Here is a 22,575-nt window from a genome sequence, read left to right on the forward strand (position 1 = left end):
GGGGGGGAGGCGGTGGTGCGGATTTTGGCACTGAGAGTGATGCGGGGAGCTGCATCACTCTCGGGTCAAAACCCGCCTGCCACGTCCGACGCGGTCACGGCTTCCCCCTCTGGAGTCGGCTCAAATGAATGGGCTGACTCCAGAGTTTGCTGCCGCCAGGTGGAAGCCGCCTTGAGAAAGGGCAGCTCGCTTCTTTTTTGTGCAACCCCAAATCAAACCTGATTGGTCATTAGTATGTGATCCGTCAGGGTCTGACACCCAGTTCTAGCAGCTGCTAGTGGATGGGCAGTGGGTGCAGTACCTCTCCGATTCAAGTAATAAGAGTGGTCCAGAGACCCATCCACTGCATAGCGCTGATTCTGGTGGACTGCACCGCCGCTCTTATTACTTGCGCATTCTGAATGTTGATAAGCGGTTTCCAGCACCTAAAGACTGCTAGAATGGATGATCTGTGCGGGGTCGGATTCCAGATCCTATCCCGAGGTTAGGTCATCTGTATGAACAACCCCTTTAAATATATTGAGGCTTAGATACATTGATGGAACCCCATTAAACTGTATAGTTGTATTGAGTTGGTAAATGTGACTGTTCTATTCCAGTTCTGTGTTTTCTGTAGATTAGTAACAATGCAGAACTATTTGATGTTTTTTTTTTTTCCATCCCGGCATAAAGCAGAAAGGGTTTTTACAATACATAACTCAAATTCACAACCCTATATACTGATAGACGTCAGGCTACAAAACCCTGGCGCCTGTGACTCTGCATTATAATAATCAATTGTAACATAAAAAATAAATTGTGTTACAAAATAGAATTGAATGTTTTAGTATTAGTTTGTTGTGTATCTTCAGTACGCTCGCATAAATTTTATTTTCCAAACCCACATAAATAAAATGAGATTTACTCGGTAGGTACAATCTTTGTTCACACGTTTATATTTTATGTGCCTTCTGTTTGCCACTTGTTTCTGGCAAGGCTTTATGCACCCGCAATTTTGTAAAAATGACAGAGAAATATTTACAATGTAGTGTAAGTGCCCGCGCACCTGGCAAAGTCGCCTGCAAAGACGTTGTATGGCGGTACACGCTAAAGTCTCCCCAATCTGTGACGCCGTATACTACCAACAGGATACACTCTGAGTAATACTTCTGTAATATGGAGTGTGTTATCATTTGTCATAGACCTGTTCAGTAAAATCGGAGGTATAGTATGGGTATGAAGCGGTCTATGGCCTCTGTGTCTGAGCAACACAAAATCTGGTTTCTAAGATGGATGGCCTATCCGATATTAGGTCTGTGGGAGTCTGAAATCTCTGGCACCAAGGCAGCATGAGAGAGCCGCTCCTCACTCTGTACAAACTTGTGGCGGGTGTAGGTATTATCCCATTGAAATGTATGGGGCAACGCCACAGTCCCTACGCTATTTTCTAGAATTTGTATGGCCGCTGAGCAACGCAGATCTCCCGTGCTGCCTCTGTATCTGTGATCTACGGGGGTCCTGGGTGTTGCACCCTCACAGATGGAATATTGATAGTCTATCCTAAACATAGGCCATCAGTCTTAAAACTAAATAACCCCTTTACCAAAAAAGTGATTCTGGCACAGTTAGAATAGCCACCGCCATTCCTGAGCAATCGTTTTAGTTAGTTTCAGCACCCAGTATGCCGAAGTTGTCTACTATCAGGCTGCTTCTGCCCAGGACCACCCATAGTAACAGCCCCCCATTAATCATCAAAACGGGTATCATGTGTTTTTTTGTTTTTTTTTCAATGGAGTGGTGTGTGTTTGCACTATGCAAGATTGGCAGTCGCGGTACCCGGATATCTCCATGACATTTATTACCTATCCTCTGCTTATCATAGTCCTGTCCTGACAGGGGCGCAGAGACTTTCTGTACTTTTAGCAATTTACACACAATTTATCTTGCTGAATCCACGTCAGAATCCGGCTCAAAAAAACACCTCCCATTAAATTCAAAGGATTCCTTTTTCCGCGAGTGGTTTGTTCCCGCTCATGGAAAAAAAGTAGTGACATGCCCTTTTTTTCAGGCGGATCTTGCAGCTCATTCAGTCACAGACGTCCGTGGTGTGAAACTCCCTCCCGACTAGGCTCATTCATTTGGGCCTAATCCGGAGCCGAATGCTGCAACTGGTTTCCGGTGCACTGTATGCATTGCACCGGAATCCAGTCGCAGCTAGCCATTTTGTGGACCGGATTCTCTGTCTCAATCTCTGGTCCAAAAAACCCTGTCTGAGCCCGACTTAAGGGTGCATTCACATTTGAGTTGTTTGATCTGTTCTTATGGTCCATTGCAAGATCGGGACGGACAATAATGGATCCCAAGTAACCACATTGCCAATAATGGAGTCCATTGGGTATTTGCTGTTTTCTCCCTGCTTGCAGGACCTTTTCCTCCATATTTGCAGATTAACTCAGCACAGCACGTGTGTAAATGTAGCCTAAGGGAGTGCTGTAGTACTATAATAATACTGACATACGCTGCACTGTACAATACAGTGCTCATACAGTGCCCAGGTGTCAAAGCATCAGCATTGTGTATCCCCCACAATAGAGGAGGTTCCAGGCAATTTGTTCCTTTTGCCCTGTTTGTTGGTAATCCGACCTTGCATATCATATCTAGTCTTATTTATTAAATCATATATAAATTTTAAAATTTCACCATCCAAAAAAAATAGTCTAAATTTTTTTATTAATTTTACACGAGCCCCACCCTGTAATGTTGCTTTAGCACCCATTATTTTCTGTATGGTTTTCCATGTTGGGCAGAGCCTGACCTTAGCGATCGCTCTATGATGTCGCCTTTTCTTTAGCAAACGGGCGGCAAAACTTTCTGACTGACGGTCGCCCAAACACCCCACCCCCTACACACACACTTAAAGGGAAAAAATAACCTCCGTACTTAGAAAGAAAAACAAAGACGGACAAATGTTTGTGTTCTGCACGATTACACCTGTTCAGGAAGTCAATTACCGCCCTAAATTGTTTACCGACTGAATTGTGCCGTCCAATCGCCCCGGCCCATTTAATTGATACAATTTGATTGCGTTGATTTTGTGAGTTTTATCAATATATCTAATCTTATTTTCCGTTTAATACGTTGGAATCCTATTTTGTTAGAGCTTGGCAGAAATGAAAGAGAACCACAGAAGGTCTCACCAGCCGTAATTAGCAGCAACATCTGCAACGATGCATGACTAAGAGTGATGGATGGCGCGCCGCTCTGACAGGGCCACAGTTTTTCATTCTGCAGCCGGGATGGTGGCCCGGAGCTGGCTGTCACTTTGACAGTCACATGGCCACATATTTTTGTAAAGAAAAATCCACACGGCATGATTTGATGCTCAGTCATGGAGCTGACTAACAGGACAAGACGGAACAAAAGACTTCTCCTGGTTTGTACCAAAAAAGACAAATGCTACGATTTACAACCAAAAAAAAAAAAATAATAATAATCTTGATCACGTTATTATTACCATCCGCTATTATTCTTTTTTATACTTTTTGCTATATAGAATTTTTTTTGTAATTTTTTATTTTTTATTTATTGTTTATTGAAATATTTTTGTTTCCTTTTTTTTTATCTGTATATTTACCGTATATACTCGAGTATAAACCGAATTTTTCAGCACAGTTTTTGTGCTGAAAAGACCCCCTCGGCTTATACTCAAGTCAGCAAATATCAATATCAATGTATAGAATCTCCCATAAAATAGTGGGGGGAAAAAAAGAAGCTTTAAAAAAAAATAAAAAAATTAAAAGTTGTAAATCCCTCCTTTCCCTAGAATACATATAAAAGTATAAAATGACTGTGAAACAAATACACATTAGGTATCCCTGTGTCTGAGAGTGCCCGTCTACTGAATATAGGGGATCTGAAGTGCTCCTGTTCTGTCGGGAAGGGGTTAATAGGAGCACTGCAGATCCCCTATATTCAGCCAGGCTGAATTCCAAGTGGGGGAAAAAAACAGTCCTCAAGCTCAAGGAAGGAGCAGACAGACAACCAAAACACCCCCTCCCCTTCCCCAGCATCTACTGCACCCAAAAACTCCGACCATTTGAATTTTTGGAATTTTCCAGTAGCTGCTGCATTTCTCCCCCCTCGGCTTATACTCAAGTCAATAAGTTTTCCCAGTTTTTTGTGGTAAAATTAGGGGGGTCGGCTTATACTCAAGTATGTACCCTTCAAGAGAAGGAGGGGTTATCCTATTGCAAGATATAAAGACATTGGGGTCAATGCACACAGTTATTGTGTGCTGATTTTGACGCTGAATCTGCATAGGAAAAAAGCTTCCCCATAGAGAGAAAAAAAGCTTCTGTCAGGCAGATTCCTCCTGCAAAAACCAACGCAGTCAATGGGATGCAGAAATTCTGCATTGTGGATTTGGTCGAGGAACTGGCAAAAACCGTGCATAAAAACAGTGTCGAAAAACACGTTAAAAAAAACGCATCAAAAAAGCAGACAAAAACTCCATGTGCATTGACCCCTATATAACATTCTTATACCATGACATCTGCAATTATTTTTTATACAAAATTATTTGAAAATATTATGCATTTTTTTTTACAAAATTTGTTACCAACATGCAGCGGCAGACATGTTGTACAGGGGTTGTCAATCACACGTGTTGCCTATAAGGGCTATAGTTCTTTTAATGGCACTGATGTGAGACGTGTTACATGTTATTACCCTTGTATTTTAAGTTTTTATTATTTTCCATGTGATAATGGACCAGTTCCTTGATCTTGCAACCCAAAACTTGTTGACTATTTTATTAAAAGATTTACTATATTGGTTTACGTATGTTTTATATAAAGACCCTCCACTTCCATCATTACTATCTCTACAGTCAAGTCTGGTGAACCAATGCATCAGATACGCTCAAGGGGTTGGCCAGGACTACAAAAACATGCTTTGCTTTCTTGTCCTCGCAAACACCATATTTTTGTCCATAGGCTGTCGTTATAACAAAGTGGTTGCCACTCTTTTATATAGAAATCTTGCGGCTTGGTTTCATGTGGTGCGGGGCCTTTGTATGATGTCCATAGGCCCTAACAGGACAAGGGCTCTCTTTTTGATGCATTTCTTCAAAGGGGTATTCTGGGGATAACAAGTTATTCCCTATTCACTAGATAGGGGATAATTGCTAGAGCAGCAGTCGGACCCCCCCACCACCACCACCAATTACGAGAACAAGGGTTCCGGGTCACTTGTTCGAGTGGAGTTGTGATCAGGCATGTACACCACCTCTCTGTTTATTCTATGGGAGTGATGGCCATAGGCTAGTACAGAGCTTGGCCATCTTTGGCAGTCCCATGAACTTTAATGAGCGAAGTAGCATGCATGTTCAACCGGTTCAGTCAGGAGTTGGGACCCTTGTTCTCATAATTTGTGTTGGTCTTAGTGGTGAAACCCCACCAATCTAGCAGATGTTCCTGTGGATATGGTTAATGGAATACCCTGTTAATGTAGCTATAAATGCTTTCTTGTTTGTATACTATATGGAAGTAACACCTCACTGGTGCAAAAGAGGAACCCGTCCTAGCGCCACCTTTTGGTAGCTTCCTACATTGGTTTAGAAGAAACCGAAGAGCATAATCTGAGAATGATAGCCAAGCCAGGATAACTCCTCTAAAAAGAAGAGGTTGCCATCTGCAGACAGCTGTTTTGAGGTTGTTGCCTCTTATTAATGCAGAGCTGAGAATTGGGAGAGGTCTCGACGTAGCTCAGAACCCAACCCCAACCAGAACCAAACCCAAGTTGTCACTTCCCTTCCCCCACCCCTTAGAATATATTATCATTCTGCAAAACAGGCCTAGGAAAATCTCCTTTCAGAGCACAAGAATATAAAACTAAGCCTTCGTCCTGAGACATGGTGAGAATATTGTTTATATTTCGCAGGATTAACGTAAAAAATAAAAATAAATAAATAAAAACGCCATTTAATTTGAGTATTTTTACTGTATGTTCCTGTTAATATCTGCGGCGACTCCCGGTGCCCTTCCATCCGATATCCGAAAGACGTAAATTGTATTTTGTAGTCGTAAATGCAGAAAAGTAAGGAGACCAAAAGCATTTCTTACATTTTCTGCGATGTGTATATGGAAGAAAGAAGGAACCGTATGGAATATAAAGCAATATATTGTGAGAAATCCTAATATAACATTTTCAAGAAAGAAATCACTTCTCACCGGGTCATGCACAGGGGGAATATATATTCTCCGTACAGACATTAGCCTTCAGACCAGAAGCCCTTTATGCTTGGCCACCAACCAACAAAAGGATTCGCAAAGGAAAAAGAATTGGGTATAATAGTTAATACGGTTGCACGCTCCAGTCATGGTTCAGGTGGACGATAACGTCTTGTCCTTTTGGGGTGTTAAGCAGTCAGCGCACGTATCCTGGCCGGTAGTTTCGTGGTTTTTCATAGAAATTAATCCAGTCATAGACCTAAAATGATTGTGTTACTTGGAATAAACCATTTACTATTGTGAGAATGTAACGATGACCGGTTACCCCATAAACCAGGCAATTGTTTTTAACAATACAAGTTTATTATGTCCAGTTGTTGGCCGTACACATAAGGGTTAAAGGGGTGATCCTCTCTCAAGGATAGACCATAAATTTTGGGCTATCAGTGTTTTATTCTGACCGCATTCCCAGCATTGTTTACAGTGCTCATAGTGGTGGTGATGAGTTACTGCAGTTACTTGAATGGGACACTACTGCCGTGATATATCACCACTGCTGTGAAAATGATAGCACTGCAGCTTTCCGCATGTAAACAATGCTGGGACCCGGGGGCGTAACAAGGGGTGCAGAGGGTGCAGAAGCCTTAGGGACCCCATAAAGTGTCTATTCCTAATAGAAGGACATCAGTGTGCAAATAATACATTATAGTTGGGGGTCTGATACAGATGTTGCATTGGGGCCCAGGTGCTGGGTAAAAACAGTTGATCTACGGGGTTGCTAACAGTCAGATATGTGCCAGATATATGTATACATTAAACAGAGGTTAAAATCCAGATTTGTTGTTATTTATTTATCATATTCTGATTCTACACTGCTTTATAGTCCTTGTCAATCACTGTTCTATATAGGATTCACAATCTCAATTCCCGTTGGACTGTTGTTGTACCCAGAAGAAACCCACACAAACACAGAGAGGACATACAAACTCCTTGCAAGTTTGGCAAATCCTCGCATCATAGCAATAGGCTTGTTGAAAAAGTCATTCATGATGTTTGAGAGGCCTACCCCTAGAGGGCAGCAAACAGAGGCACTGTTTTCCTATTTACACCTTGGAAAAAAGATTTGCATATTTTTCCCATAATCCCCCACTGGAGCGAAAATGGCTTTGTAAGACTCCATACACCTGTGAAGGTGACATCTCCTTAAGGAGTAATATTATCCCCAAACTCCTTGTTTCAAACCCAGGACTACGGTGCTGGAGGGCTACACAGCCTGGCTATCCAGTTATGACTGTAAGCATCATTGGATTATTAATAGAGATGAGCGAACAGTAAAATGTTCGAGACTCGATATCAAATATCAATTAATATCGAACCCTATTATAGTCTATGGGGGGAAAATGCTCGTTTCAGGGGTAGGCAACATTCGATCAAATTATACTTACCAAGTCCACGAGTGAGGGTCGGGCTGGATCCTACGAGAAGTCTTCTCCGTGCAGCGTCCCCGCGGTGTCTTCCGGCTCTTCATTCACTCTGCCAGGCATCGGGCCCGCACTACAAGCGGACATGCGCAGTCGGCTCTGCCCAGGCCCGATGCCTGGCAGAGTGAATTCAGAGCCAGAATACGCCGCAGGGAAGCTGCACGGAGAAGACTTCTACAGGTAGGAGAAGAATCAGCGTTGATTGGCCGACTGTATAGCATTCAGCCAATCAATGCTGGTTCTGCATCGAACTTTTCCATTCGAATAGCGAGTGGTACTCGATCGAGTACGAGTATTTTGAATACCTACTCGATCGAATACTACTCGCTCATCTCTAATTATTAACACAACTACTCTGTCTATCTTAAATTACATAGTATTACTCGTTCCCAGCGCATGTCCCATAGACGTGTCCACTAAATGTAACGGTCTAACGTCTCGGGTTTGATTGGCACCTTTTCATTAACACCAAAGCCGGACCCTCTCCGCGCCGAGCCTCGCTCTGCTCTTACCTGTGCCCCGGCTCCCTCATTTGAATAGGTGAGAAAACAAAGTTAGCGGCACAATCGGAGCGAGATTCCATCACTCACAATTCAGTCACCATTTCTTTTGAATTCCTCGGCTGCCCCGAGGCGAAGGCTCAATGTTGATACTGAGATTAATCCCCAAAGAGCCCCTTATTTCTCAGCAGAGAAATTAAAGCTTGCCAGTTTCCCTCTCACCTGTCCTTCTGACAGCTCTGTCAGTAATGATATTCTTCCTGCGTGGCATAATCCCCCATCCTATGGTAAAGAATAATTTATTAAGAAATTAAGGGGCTTAGCTCCTCTCTGTCTGGTTGGTCTTCAAAAAGTTATCTGATAGCGCAGACAGCGTGATTATCAATGGAAAATTATTTAACAGTTCCTTGGGGCTTTTTTTAAGACAAAGCCTAATAAGTCACATGGGTGGATATCAGTCGGACGTATCCCCCTTAGATTTCGTAAATATTCCCTGACGTTACGTCAGATTAGGTTGATTATGTGCGGTTTGGTGGAACGACGAGACCCGGTTGGGGTGGGCGAGATCCATATTTTTAGAAGCTTCGTTGCACGACGTGTTTGCTAATAGACCCAACCAGATTTTTTTTTGACTTAGGCCAACAGGAGGTAACAATATGTTTGGTAATGGGCTGTTTGTTGCCAGTCCTGTGAGTTATCGACTGTGTTTATCTGTATAATTCTAAAACCCTAATAAAATTTTAATGACTCCGAGCATATTTAACATACAGGAGAGCTGTTGGAAATGTTGTATGCGTCTCAGGCGCCGAGGACGTGCGCGTTTCCCCCCCTTCTTTCATTATTATTGCTATGCTGATGGAGCCGAATGTTGTCACGGTGCCCTACTGTCAATCGTAATCAGGACCCGTTGAAGAAAACATCATTGTCGGCAAGAGAAGACATGGTCTCACGTGCGCCGAGTTGTGTCATTTTAAATAACCCTTTCCTGTCTTTTATTATTGTTTTGATAACAAGGTTGTGCCCTGGAGGAGACATACACTCGAATTAATCTACCGGTTGTTCAAGCCTTTCCCCTAAGAAATAAATAAGAAAGCGCCTCGCCGATCGTAGCCTTGACGAAAGTTTACAGTTTCCCAAAGAATGCAAAAGAAAAACTGAAGTTTTTGCGTATCCTGTAGTTGTACATTGGAAAAACTTTACATTTTCTGTGTTCTCTGTAACGCTATGGCTTCTACGGGGCCGCAAATGTTCATGACACAATGGCAATGCCGTATTTCTCAAGCCCCTATTGCCATGTTTTATGACCCGAGCTACGTTTTTTGTGTCTGCAGCTTTACTAGAGTTTTCCAACAGTTTCTTTGTTTCGAAATGAAACCGTCTCTCTACTGCAACTTATAAGCCAGTATCCGACCCATTTAAGAGCCTTGACACTTGACGAGAGATTATCGGCCAAACCAGAGACCCCTATCTGTAGACAGCTATTCACATGGCAGAGACGATTCTCAGCACGTGGTTAAAGGGGTTATCCAGCTTCCGAAATTCATCCAGTGCTAAATCCTCGCTGTTCCCTTGTGCACCCTTTTACACGCTGCCTCTGCTGTGTGAATAAGCTCTGAGTCAGACATTGACTTATAGGTTGGCTACCTATAGGTGACACTGGATAGAAAAGCCAGATACCACTGAGCACGCGTCTAAGAAGCAAAATGTGTATCACCAGAACCCAACATATCAACCCAACCTTGCAAATAGATCGGTTAGGGTCACCTGAATCACCCATTTTCTCCTTGTGAATCACTGCCTCTGTTTCCGAGATAGTCCTGTTTTTGTCTCTATGAGATCTTTGGAGTGACGCGGGTGATGCAGTTTCTCCAAAGATACCGTAGAAGTGGCAGCACACTGATTGCACCAAGAGCGCAATTGAATATTGAGAAAAGAAACAATATCTTTGCAACAGAGGCAGCAATTCAGAAGAAAACACAGGTGACGGTCATCTGAATAAACATTCTATTTGCAGGTTTGGGGTGATATACTGGTTCTGGTGACACTAACCTGTCTATCTGCAGGGCTGGGGTGATATGCCGGTTCTGGTTACACTAACCTATCTATCTGCAGGGCTGGGGTGATATGCTGGTTCTGGTTACACTAACCTATCTATATGCAGGGCTGGGGTGATATGCTGGTTCTGGTTACACTAACCTATCTATATGCAGGGCTGGGGTGATATGCCGGTTCTGGTTACACTAACCTATCTATATGCAGGGCTGGGGTGATATGCTGGTTCTGGTTACCCTAACCTATCTATCTGTGGGGCTGGGTTGATATGCTGGTTCTGGTGACACTAACCTATCTATCTGCAGGGCTGGGGTGATATGCTGGTTCTGGTGACACTAACCTATCTATCTGCAGGTTTGGGGTGATATGCTGGTTCTGGTGACACTAACCTATCTATCTGTGGGGCTGGGGTGATATGCTGGTTCTGGTGACACTAACCTATCTATCTGCAGGGCTGGGGTGATATGCTGGGTCTGGTGACAGTAACCTATCTATCTGCAGGGCTGGGGTGATATGCTGGTTCTGGTTACACTAACCTATCTATCTGCAGGGCTGGGGTGATATGCTGGTTCTGGTGACACTAACCTATCTATCTGCAGGGCTGGGGTGATATGCTGGTTCTGGTGACAGTAACCTATCTATCTGCAGGGCTGGGGTGATATGCTGGTTCTGGTGACCCTAACCTATCTATATGCAGGGCTGGGGTGATATGCTGGTTCTGGTGACACTAACCTATCTATCTGCAGGGCTGGAGTGATATGCTGGTTCTGGTTACACTAACCTATCTATCTGCAGGGCTGGGGTGATATGCTGGTTCTGGTGACAGTAACCTATCTATCTGCAGGGCTGGGGTGATATGCTGGTTCTGGTGACCCTAACCTATCTATATGCAGGGCTGGGGTGATATGCTGGTTCTGGTGACCCTAACCTATCTATATGCAGGGCTGGGGTGATATGCTGGTTCTGGTGACACTAACCTATCTATGTGCAGGGCTGGGGTGATATGCTGGTACTGGTGACAATAACCTATCTATCTATAGGGCTGGGGTGATATGTTGGTTCTGGTGACACTAACCTATCTATCTATAGGGCTGGGGTGATATGCTGGGTTATGGTGACAAATTCCCTTTCAGCTTCCGTAAGTAGAATATTTTTTTTCCTACATATGCCCTTGTAGTGCGTGTCATAGACTTGAAAGGGATGATTGTGTTCCTGCGCCACGCCATGGATGTCAAGTTTACAGAGGTTTCTCGCCAACCTCTTGCAGATGCCACGGATTCAATAGCCGTGATTCATCCGGCCTCTTTTCAGAACATATTTCGAGAAGTGTCGGAGTAATTGGTGCTGAACAGTTCATTACCCGAAATGTCCACGTCGGCGATGAATATTGTAGACGTCAGTTGGCTTTCATTAGTGAAACCTGTTTTCTTTTTACCTCTTCTTCTTCTTCTTTCTGTTTGTTTTGCATGGTCGGGCTTCCTGAACAGCTGACAAGTGTTTTTCTTCCATCTCCTTTTATAGTACTTGGGGTTTTGGGTAGCTGACCTATTCCCGATTAGAATTACGTGATTTTCTTTCTGCCTTTCCAGACCTTCCTTCTTGTTAATACGGCTGAACTACACATGGCGAGTTTATCATAATTGCTTCTCTCTTCACTGAGACAAAGTATTCATTTCTAAAGGCTAATACTACAATACTTCCTGGCAATAGGAGGTATGGGATTATGTTCCACGGCACGGAGATCTAGACCGAGATTGTCAAAGCATTTATATTCATGAGAGTGAAATCATGTTTTTAGCCTAAGTAGGCTTCCTGATTCCTTAAATAAAAGGATGTTATGTTAACACAAAGCACTTTCTTAGTCTTGAGACGGCACAAAATTCTTCAGGAAAAAAAAAAAATTATCCAACCCCCCTTTCCTTCTTCGTTGCGAAAGAAATATAGGAAAGCAATTGAGTGTTCTTGTCATTGGTCAGTTATTACAAGCGTAGCCTATTTATCTGCTCCGCATTATGGGATGTCACAACTTCTACTAGTGGCATATGCCATTTTCACAGCTGACTAGGCCCATATGTAGGTCAGTGACCCGATCAACCTCGCGAGTGCTAGAAGGGACTTTGTATTCCTTTAGTTGGTCGGATTACGGGACCTTGTGACTCCCGAGGATGTCGCGTCGAATTCCATTTTCAGCTCATAACTTTAGAAAGATCTGCTTGGAAAATATTACATTTCAGATTTGTTCTATTAGGCTATTGAGGAGTTGGTTAGCTTATGAAAAAGAAGATATCGACCTAATCCCATTACTGGATGTAGATAATACATATCGGAGTAGTGACCGGCTTTAACTAAGCTGCAATATACATTGTCACTGATGTCATACGGCACACGACCTCCATACATTTTATATATTTAATTCAGATTTTAGATCTCCATACGTATTATTTTGGTTGTCTATCATGGTTTATTATGATGTTTTACAAAGTATTTCTGAACCTTCCATTTGCACCTGTCCTTACGCGTTCCATACATGATCCTGGAGATGTATTTTGAAGTTCGTGGAACCTAATGGAGGATCCAAACTATTACTGTATTATAGTATTGGTATCCTCATAAGAGGCAGATGGGCCTTTAGTTCACCTTAGGTCAGTGGTAGCGAACCTTTTAGAGACTGAGTGCCCAAATTGCAACCCAAAACCCACTAATTTATCACAAAGTGCCAACACAGGAATTTAACCTTAATGATGTGTGGATCAACAATTGCAGACAATTACAGACTTGCAAAATACGGTCATGTGAATGGGGCTTTTTATAGAGCTTTTCGGCTCCACTGTGAACCCCACACAGTACAATCTGCTCCACAATGGCCTCCACACAGTATAATCTACTGCACAGTGGCCTCCACACAGTACAATCTGCTGCACAGAAGCCCCACACAGTACAATCTGCTCCACAATGGCCTCCACACAGTATAATCTACTGCACAGTGGCCTCCACACAGTACAATCTGCTGCACAGTAGCCCCACACAGTACAATCTGCTCCGCAGTGGCCTCCACACAGTATAATCTACTGCACAGTGGCCTCCACACAGTACAATCTGCTCCACAGTAGTCCCCACACAGTACAATCTGCTCCACAGTAGTCCCCACACAGTACAATCTGCTCCACAGTGGCCACCACACAGTATAATATGCTCCACAGTAGCCCACACACAGTACAATCAGCTCCACAGTAGTCCCCACACAGTACAATCTGCTCCACAGTGGCCACCACACAGTATAATATGCTCCACAGTAGCCCACACACAGTACAATCTGCTCCACAATAGTCCCCACACAGTACAATCTGCTCCACAGTAGCCCCCACACAGTACAATCAGCTCCACAGTGGCCCCCACACAGTATACTCTGTTCCACAGATGGGTGCCCAAAGAGAGGGCTCTGAGTACCACCTCTGGCACCCATGCCATAGGTTCGCCATCACAGCCTTAGGTTATGTTCACACAGTTTTTTTTTTGTAACTTTGCATGTTTTCTATGCACTAAACTACGCTAAAAAAGGTTTCACATAAATGTAGAATTGATTTCTATTAAATGCATGCCATCGGTGCATAAAATAATGCGATAGGGAGTTAAATTACGTGTCTTGGGAAAGAAAGAATAAGATGTCAGTGGGGCTGATCAGTTTGGGGGGTCCATGACAATGTAACCTCCAAAAGACAGTAGATATTTGAGGGTAGGAGGTCGTCCTTGGTTTGGTGCCAATTTGATAGAAATTACATGACAGATTCTTGCAACATGTATTTAAGTATCCTTTGGACATTCCCTTAGATGATTTGGTTGAAACTGTAACCTCAGACACGGACAGTACATTAAGTCTAGTGTTATCTATAAAGTAATTGTATAGGAGGTGCCCACAGGGCTGTGGAGTCAGTGGGACAAACCAACTACTCTGGACCATAAATGGCTGACTGCCGTGGTGCTACGATCCAATAATCCAGGAAAAACCTAATGATTGAGTTCTTGTGACAGTAAATCTACAACAAACTATGTATCTCATTATGTAATATCAATAATTGTATGATATGTTGTCAAATAATTAGTCATTTTATTTTGAAGTTGGAGCCTGTAACTTTTTTCCGACTATGACGCAACCCAAAACTGGCCCAGACTCCAACTAAATGGAACCCATTATATGTGTGTGCGTAAAATCCAACTACCAATGGAATTTTAACATGTTCCTATAGGAGATAAGCTACCATTAAATGTGTCTTACTCCACTCTCCCCACTCAGAGGACATGTCTGCTCAGCCAACCTCCATTGAAGATGTTTGGCCACCTTTATGATCTTGGAATATCCAACCCTTCCCAGACTGGGCGTAGACCATTTAGACTTAGGTATTGTCGACTAAAACCTCTAGTGTAAGGCGTAAACAGATGGAGGCTCACAAGGGACAATTACCTAGACGGATTAAGGTGATTGCACGGGGGGGGGGGCATAATTAGTATTCACTCGGCATCTTTTTGTTTGCGTGTGAATGGTCTTTACAGAAGACTATACTTAGGACGAACACAATAGCAGGTGAGGTGTCCCGTAAAGTGGGAAAGTATGTGCGTACATATCTCCCTCCGCTCTCCAGGACTAATTTTAACTAGAAGATTTGCAGAGCTATTTGGCCGCCTCTAACGTGTTGGGGGGGGAAAGCATGTAAGAGGTGGAAAATTTCTGTCAGGTAATCTGCGGATAAGCCATTTAAGCAACGGTACATCATAATTGCTAAGCGCGTGCTCCTTCTTTTAGTCATTTATTCCCACTACCCAAGTGCTATTTTAACCTCTTTGTTACAGAAGGTGTACCTAATGGGCAGAAGTGGGATTATGCTTTTATCTGCACAGCTCAATCATGAAGAGAGGGGCTTCGAAAACCACCAGAGGTTTCATGAGCAGCCGGCAGAAAAGCCATATTGCTGAGCTAAAGAGAATTTTTTTTATCCTGTATGCGTTCATGCCTTTTTCTTTCTCTTCCGTTCAAAACTTTTTGTTTTATTACAAAATTGACTTAGAATATAAGTTTGTGTTGTTTCCTCCAAGATTGGTCTTCAGTCATTTATGGCAGTGCTGTGCTGTGGTGACCACAGAGTGATTCCCCCTGGTCCCAGAACCTGCCGATTAAAAGGTGGCTACCACTAAAATAGAGAAAAAGAGTAGTGTACCAAGGGGTGATGTACGACAGATAGCTGGTATAAAGCTGCTCACCTTGGCGGGTTGCGATCAGTTCACAATTAGTTATTGGGCATGTAGAATCAGGATTCAGTTGGACCTCTCAGAGTGGCTGCTGGTCTCAGGAACGGGGTGGCAAAAACACATCGGGATAGTTCCAAATGAAGGCAACAAACGGTGGCAGAAGAGCACCGGTCCAGATCAAGCATTGTCTTTATTCCAAGTGGATAAAACATTCCGCGTTTCGAGACAAGCCCTTTTTCAAATGTGTATACTTCTCAAACGTGTAATGTGTTTTATCCACTTGGAATAAAGACAATACTTGATCTGGACCAGCGCTCTTCTGCCTCCTTTTTTGTCTTCATTTGGAACTAACATTAAAATAGATCATTTTGGCAGTCTCTACAAAGATGTTAAAGGGGTTTTCCCAGCCAAAAAAAAAAAAAAAAATAGATGACCTACCCTAAAAATAAATCATCAGTATCAGATCAGTGAGGGTCTGACACCTGACACCCCCATCAATCAGCTGTTCTCAGGATCTGGTACAGAGAAAGGATCTGGAAGCAGAAAGCTATGTTTTCCATATAGTGGCCAAACCAGGTACTGCAGATCAGCTCACTTTCTTCGACTAGGAGCTAAGCTGCGGTAACAGCCACTACAAAGAGAACAGAGCTGTCTGCTTCCTGCTCCGTTCACTGCCCATCAGCTCCTGAAGACATCCGAGCAGTGGGGATGTCAGGTGTTAGAGACCCCCTGCTAATCGGATATATTTATGACTTCATCCCTAGGATAGGTCATCCATATTCGTAGCCTGGAAAACCCTTTAAGGGATGGGTTCTGGTGACACGCTCCTTTATATTCTGTGCCATAAATTCATTTCTATGAGCATTGTCCAATGTGCAGTCGGGGATTCTCATTTCAGTTTGTCATTCCGAGCAACATGAAAAGACCCTACAAGGATTAGATGAAGAGTAGCTCCACTCTTGAAGATTATTTTGTTAACTTTCAGTAACTTGACTATTTTTCTTTGTTACTTTTCTGCCAGTCTTGAGTCCTATCATTCTTTAGTGTCGGCCATATCCATATATTAGTCTATATACCGTAAAGAGTTCCTTTATCACTGAGTTGACGTCTCGGTATCTTCAGTCTTGCAGAGACACATTGAGAAAGTGAATGCATCCTAGGACACTGCTGCCGATCCCTTAGATCCCTGTCTGTGTGAGAAGAAACATTAGCACTTTTAAGGCTAAACCCTTTTTTTTTTTCATACAAAGGGTCAAGAAATTGGGAAATGATTCTTTTGACATCAGAAAAGACTGAAGCATTTCCAGAGTAAGGTTGCTGGATAGTTTTCCTTTTGATCCATAGTCAGTTTCTGTGTCTCTGTTTGCTTACGCTACCTGCCAAAACGGAGAGCGCCAGACTTGAATGTCAATTCCTACTGATTCAGCAACATTTGCCAAAGCGGCTTCCAGGAACATGGGGCTAGAATCATAACTGTACATTTCCCAGAACCCGGAGACTTTCAAACACATTTGGCTACGAGCAAACATCAGATCTATCAACTGGACATCGAATTTCCAGATACACCGTTTGTAAGACCATGTGCGCAAGCAAATCCAGAGAGCCAAGTAAGTGCTATCTAGGGTTTTCCTTCGTATACTCTGGTCTTGATCATTTTGGTCACCTTTTTAATATATTTGTAACTTTTGGAAGGGGTTGATTTTCCGTGTGGAGCTCCAGCTGGAAAGGAGGCTTTAGGGTATTGGTACAATAGGAAAATAATGCAATTCACGTCTTCTCTTTTGCATATATTTTCCCAGGGAACAATGGCCTTAAAGGGGTTGTTCAGGATAAACCGTTTTTGGCAAGGAGGCTAGGGAAGGTGAAAAAAACAAAAAAAACCCATACTTGCCTGTATCCGGTGCTCCTGTGTCACCCATCGTGGTCCGGTCCTGCTGCTCCAGGGGTTTTGTTCTGGCAGAAGTCCTCAACGCACCTGACCGCAGCGACCTAAGAAAAGGACAAGTGATGATCAAGACGAGTGACATCTCGGTTCGTTTTCTTAGACCATTGGTCGGCGTCAGCGGTTACATGGACCTCCGCTGGAAGAAGCACTGGGGCACTCCTGACCACGGTGGGAACCACTGAAGCACCAGGGTAAGGTGAATGTGGGTTGTTTTTTTTTTCACCTTCCCCAAAAAAACAGTTTATCCTGGGCAATCCCTTTAAGACTCTTTACTAGCTAGATCTGAGTAACTTCTAAGAACTACTGCAATGTTATCTCACCCAACCAACCTGAACCTTATGTTCTACTGAAAAGGAGTAGAAAGTCTGACATGGTGCTATTACAGGCTTATGTCCCTGATTTCGCCGATAGTCCCAGTCATATTTCACAGCTCTTCAAGGGTTACTTACTGACTCACAGTAGAATAGCCCATACACATTAGTTATATGTTGGTGGTCGAACCCACTGAATTGATGGTACGGTGTCGTTCTTACTCTTCCCCAATGCCAAATATTATGGGATAAATGGATCAGGCTATTTTGTGCAGTCGGAGTCATGTATGGTCGGTACTAAGAGTACTATAAAGACATTTTACTTCAGTTTGGAGGATAGACGTTTTGCACATAGTAGATCAGGACAGTATACTGTGTGATATGTGTGTTTTTGTAGGGTATACGTGAATTGAGAGATGCTATTAGTTTAGACGTGTACCATGAACTGGGTGGATACATTTTTGAGAACGGAATCGTGAGTGAAATCCGTTATCACCTGGTCACTAGTCCTATGACCGCTCTCTTCTCACATCAAACAAAGAATCCGAGCGTTCTTTGGGCTAGCCATGAATTTTCTTGACCAATTCCCTTTTAGTACCTGTATAACACTATTGATGACTGTTACCCAGGTAGACCTTTGGTAGTGGGCTTTTGCAGAGAGGATAGTGTCCCCTGCCCATCCTCCTTTGGGGAGATTGATCACTTCTAAATCTGAGTATAGCTACTATCTCTGCAGTCTTTGGTTTCTATCAGGCACCGTTTGGCTCGTACAAGATCATTCACCACAGTGTCTTGGCTTGCGCTAAAACAATAACGCAGATGTGAATAAAACCTAAATCGTTACACCAATATGCACTGTATAAACTAAAACAATGGATTGACCTGCAACATACTTCATGTTTTGTTCATTTGGCTTAAGCTCTGTTCACACTAGGTTTAATAGGGTCATGGTTTCCATCCGGCTTTATAGCATTGTTTTTGATCTTAAAAATAGTAGAATCCCATTGGATTATATTTGAGGGGATGTCAAGCATGAGAATATTGATGGCCCATTGTTGGAGCCTTCGCACGGAGTATACGCTCCGCTCATTCTGAACGTAAAACTCGTTCAGAATGAGTGCGTAAAAACCAGATCCCATTGATTTATATGGGTGCCAGCATACGCGTGTACCACATTGAAAGCAATAGGTTAAAAAGCTTCTCATTGATTTCAATGGGTAGCGCACGTATGCCGGCACCCATAGAAATCAATGGGATCTGGTTTTTGCGCGCTCATTCTGAACAAGTTTTACGTTCAGAATGAGCGGAGCGTAACTCCATGTGAAGGCTCCCTGTTGACATTAGATGCGTTAGGGTTGGACTCTGAGCATTCCCGCTAATAAGTGGCTTGAAAGGGCCGCAAAGCCCTTTGAGACTTAAATGGGAAGAGGCTGCAATAATGTCCACCACCACTACAAAGTAGATGGCTTACTGGTAGACCGACCAATGTATATAACAATGGGCGCAGTGCTCCACTGAACCCCGTGGGCCCTTGAAACTGCTGAGAGAGTTTATATTGATGACCTATTCTAATGATAGCCTATCGATATTATGGTTCAAGAAAATCTCGTTATAACCAACATGGTCCATCAAGATTTGCCGGTTGTACATAGACCCATCATAGCTCTACTGTAACTAGAAGCCATGATGCCAACTTGAACAATCCCATAGCCCATTGTAAGCATTCAGACTTCGACCTTCAATATTTTATTCTTATTGTAGAAGGGTGTGTTGTATCTTTAAGAGGTATGGCCGCCTCACACTTTACAATATCGTCGGATCTCCCTGACATGTATTTGCTCTTTTTCTTTACAGTACAAGAATTACATTATGCAGGAGCCGCATTTGCGCCTTACCCCGTCCGCCTTCAATAATGTTCTTTCCTGGAGCTGTATCTTTTTTGTCCTATTCCTATGTAAATGAGATTCAGTGACATGGACATTACGTTCTGCTCTCCCTCTAACTCTTCCACTCTTAAATGATGTTTTTGGAACCATTCCCCTGTTTCTTGTAACTGTTACATGCTCCAGTTAAGTTTGCATAGACTTCTCATTTTATTCTTCGAGATTTCCCAAAGCCTAATTCCAGCCACCCCGCTGAGTCCGACCTCCCTTTCCAGTCCCCCTGCAAAAAGAGAACGAAACAAACTTACTACTACCCAATTCCTGCCTGTGTTCAATCACCTCCGAGAGATCTTCAGCGTCTTAATATTCCGCTCTATGGATATTCACCGTACGGAGGCAAGTTCTTATGGAACGCGTCACCCCCCCAAAAAAAAAAAATTACAATCTTTTCGAGAAGATATTGTAGTAAACAAACCCATGTTTGCCTAAGGAAAGTCTCCGAGTAACACGGAGGCTTCCGCTAATGATCCCAAAGCCGTTAATGTGGTTTCTCCAGTTAAATTGATTCATGAATTTTGAAGAGAACATTATCTAATGAATTTTCTTTGAATAGAAAGCAATTAAAAGGACAAATCAGTCTGATTAACCCCACAGTCAACCTACTGCCACACTCCGTGTACCGTCTGAAATTATATCATAGGAAAAAACTGGAGCAGATTCGCTATCTTCCTGCCCTCTGCTAATCCATGGAAATTAATGAACAAAAAAGTTAATTTCTTTGGTGACCTTCTTTTGGTATCACCTGGATTATGCTTATGTTTCATTTGCTTAATGTTATAATATTAAAGAATAAACATTTTTTCATTCCCCCCCGGAACAAAGTGACTATCATTCCCTTCAGTCTCAAATAAAAAAATTATATTCATTTAACCAGCATGAAAAAAAAAAGTGCTCACGAGCCTTCCGGGCAAACTTAAGTAACTTTGGTGGAAGCTCAAGAGTTCAATGACATTTTTACTTCGATAGAGAAAAATGTTAATGGATGTAATTACTCAGATGTGGAGAAAAATAGACGTCCTAGAATAATGGATAGTCCTTGTTATAGGAGGGGTGGATTGGGGCGGACTGCAGTAACCTAGCCGAGCTCACCATTTAGAAAACGGAGGAAGAACCTGGTCAAGAAAATTTCTCAAATTTGAGTTGGCCTCAAGGTCGAAGCGATGTGTGTTGAATAGTGGAAGAAGTATATGTGCACCCTACAAAGTGGCAGGTTTCCCATCCCAAAGTGAATTTCAGGAGTCTACCAAGTCACCCCTCAGGGGGCATTTTGCACCTTGACCTATTAGACTACTTGATCTACTGGAAAACCATCAACCAGTAGGCCCAGAGGTCGCCTGTATACACGTTTTGTGTACAGTGTACCTGTTCCACCTCCACGCCACCCATAACACACTTGATATTCGTGAAAAGACCTGGACTATCCATATGGTTGATCAGATTTGTACATTGTCATAATGGTTGTATTGTAGACTTCTGTGGTACCGTACTGTACCTCCTGTATGTCTTCCATTTTGTAAATTAAAGGGGTGATCTAGGATCTTTTTTATCGTCCATCATTAGGATAGACCATAAATACCTGATTGGTTTAGGGCAGTCAGCCCCGTGCAGATAATGTTTGGATTGCATCTGGTCCTCATACTATACAGAACAGGGAAGCAGATCTTTGTATATTGGTCGGTCGGTGTTACTGCAGCTCAACTCAAATGACTATCAATAGCCGCAGTAAACTTGACGGCCCTATACAGGGTATGAATCTGACAATCCCTTTAAAGCATGCTGCGCAAGACATTGTATTAAAGGGGTACGGTATGGCTCCATACAGAGTGCCCATGACTTCATATTACAGAGACGAGACGAGTCCGCCTCCGTACAGACTCTATGGACGCGGCTCTGCCATGTGCCTGAGGTCTAACAAGAATTTTCCCAATAATCCCAATGTCTAGATGTAATGTGGGAGATTAGTAAGAGTCCACAGTACCCCATCACTCACCCATTTTTTTTTGTGGCTTCCGGTTCCTGCTTTCATATCTACTTTCTTTTGGGAATGGAGTAGCTGCCACCTAAAGGGGACTCATTCTAAATCAATTTCGGACACAATTAGAATGGCAATTTTTTTGGTGAAAACTGCACAATCGAAGCAAAACCTGGAGGTGTGTACTTACATCTGTTCGAGTGAACATTTCATCAACCTTTGCATAAATGAATAGTACAGACGATTATAAGAAACTTTGTAATATATCTTATCATAGAGAAATTCCTCTTTCTTGTCTTACCTGGCTATTCCCTGCTCCTCCTGCCTTTCACTGTGAAAATCCCTGCTATATCTGTCTTGATTTGGATGGTAGGTCATCTGACACAGATTAAAGAAGTCTATGGGTGAGGGAGGGAGCAGGAAATGCAGGAGATAAGAGGAGAATGACATGCTTTGTCTGATGCAGGAGCTACATCTAAAGCTTTCTATCACAGCCAAAGCACTTTACTCACGTCAGCACTTTCTAGTACTTCTCCATATATGTCCTGTACGGGCCTAGGATGTTTTTGGTTGAGAAAGATTGTTACAAAGCGGATTCTTCTGTACTTACTGTGTGCGGTGTATGGCAGCGAGTCTTCACCCACCGGTTTAGAGAGAACTAGTGCTACAGAATGGAGAAGGGAAAAGTGCACTGAAAAGTCAAGTGAAACAACAGATCTACTTTACAAAGCCTTAATATGGTCTAATGTGAAATGTATAGGGGCAAGGAATGAGTGTTCATCCCCAATATAGCTGACGTATTGCCAGCAACACATCCTTATACACAGATATGTAATATATTTACTGAAAACCATTGTAAATTAGAGGACCATTTACATGAATGTGGAATTGTACATTGAAAGGGGTTTTTAGGGAACTGAT

At 42.8% G+C, this 22,575-nt stretch overlaps 1 protein-coding gene across 1 annotated transcript in view; it reads left to right on the plus strand.

Annotated features, from left to right (window-relative positions):
- Positions 1-22,575, plus strand: part of MGMT (O-6-methylguanine-DNA methyltransferase) — a 301,209-nt gene that overhangs the window by 245,373 nt on the left and 33,261 nt on the right. The gene's annotated exons all lie outside the window — the stretch shown is intronic.

The sequence above is a fragment of the Leptodactylus fuscus genome, chromosome 10 (assembly GCF_031893055.1).
Source record: "Leptodactylus fuscus isolate aLepFus1 chromosome 10, aLepFus1.hap2, whole genome shotgun sequence".
Taxonomy (NCBI): domain Eukaryota; kingdom Metazoa; phylum Chordata; class Amphibia; order Anura; family Leptodactylidae; genus Leptodactylus; species Leptodactylus fuscus.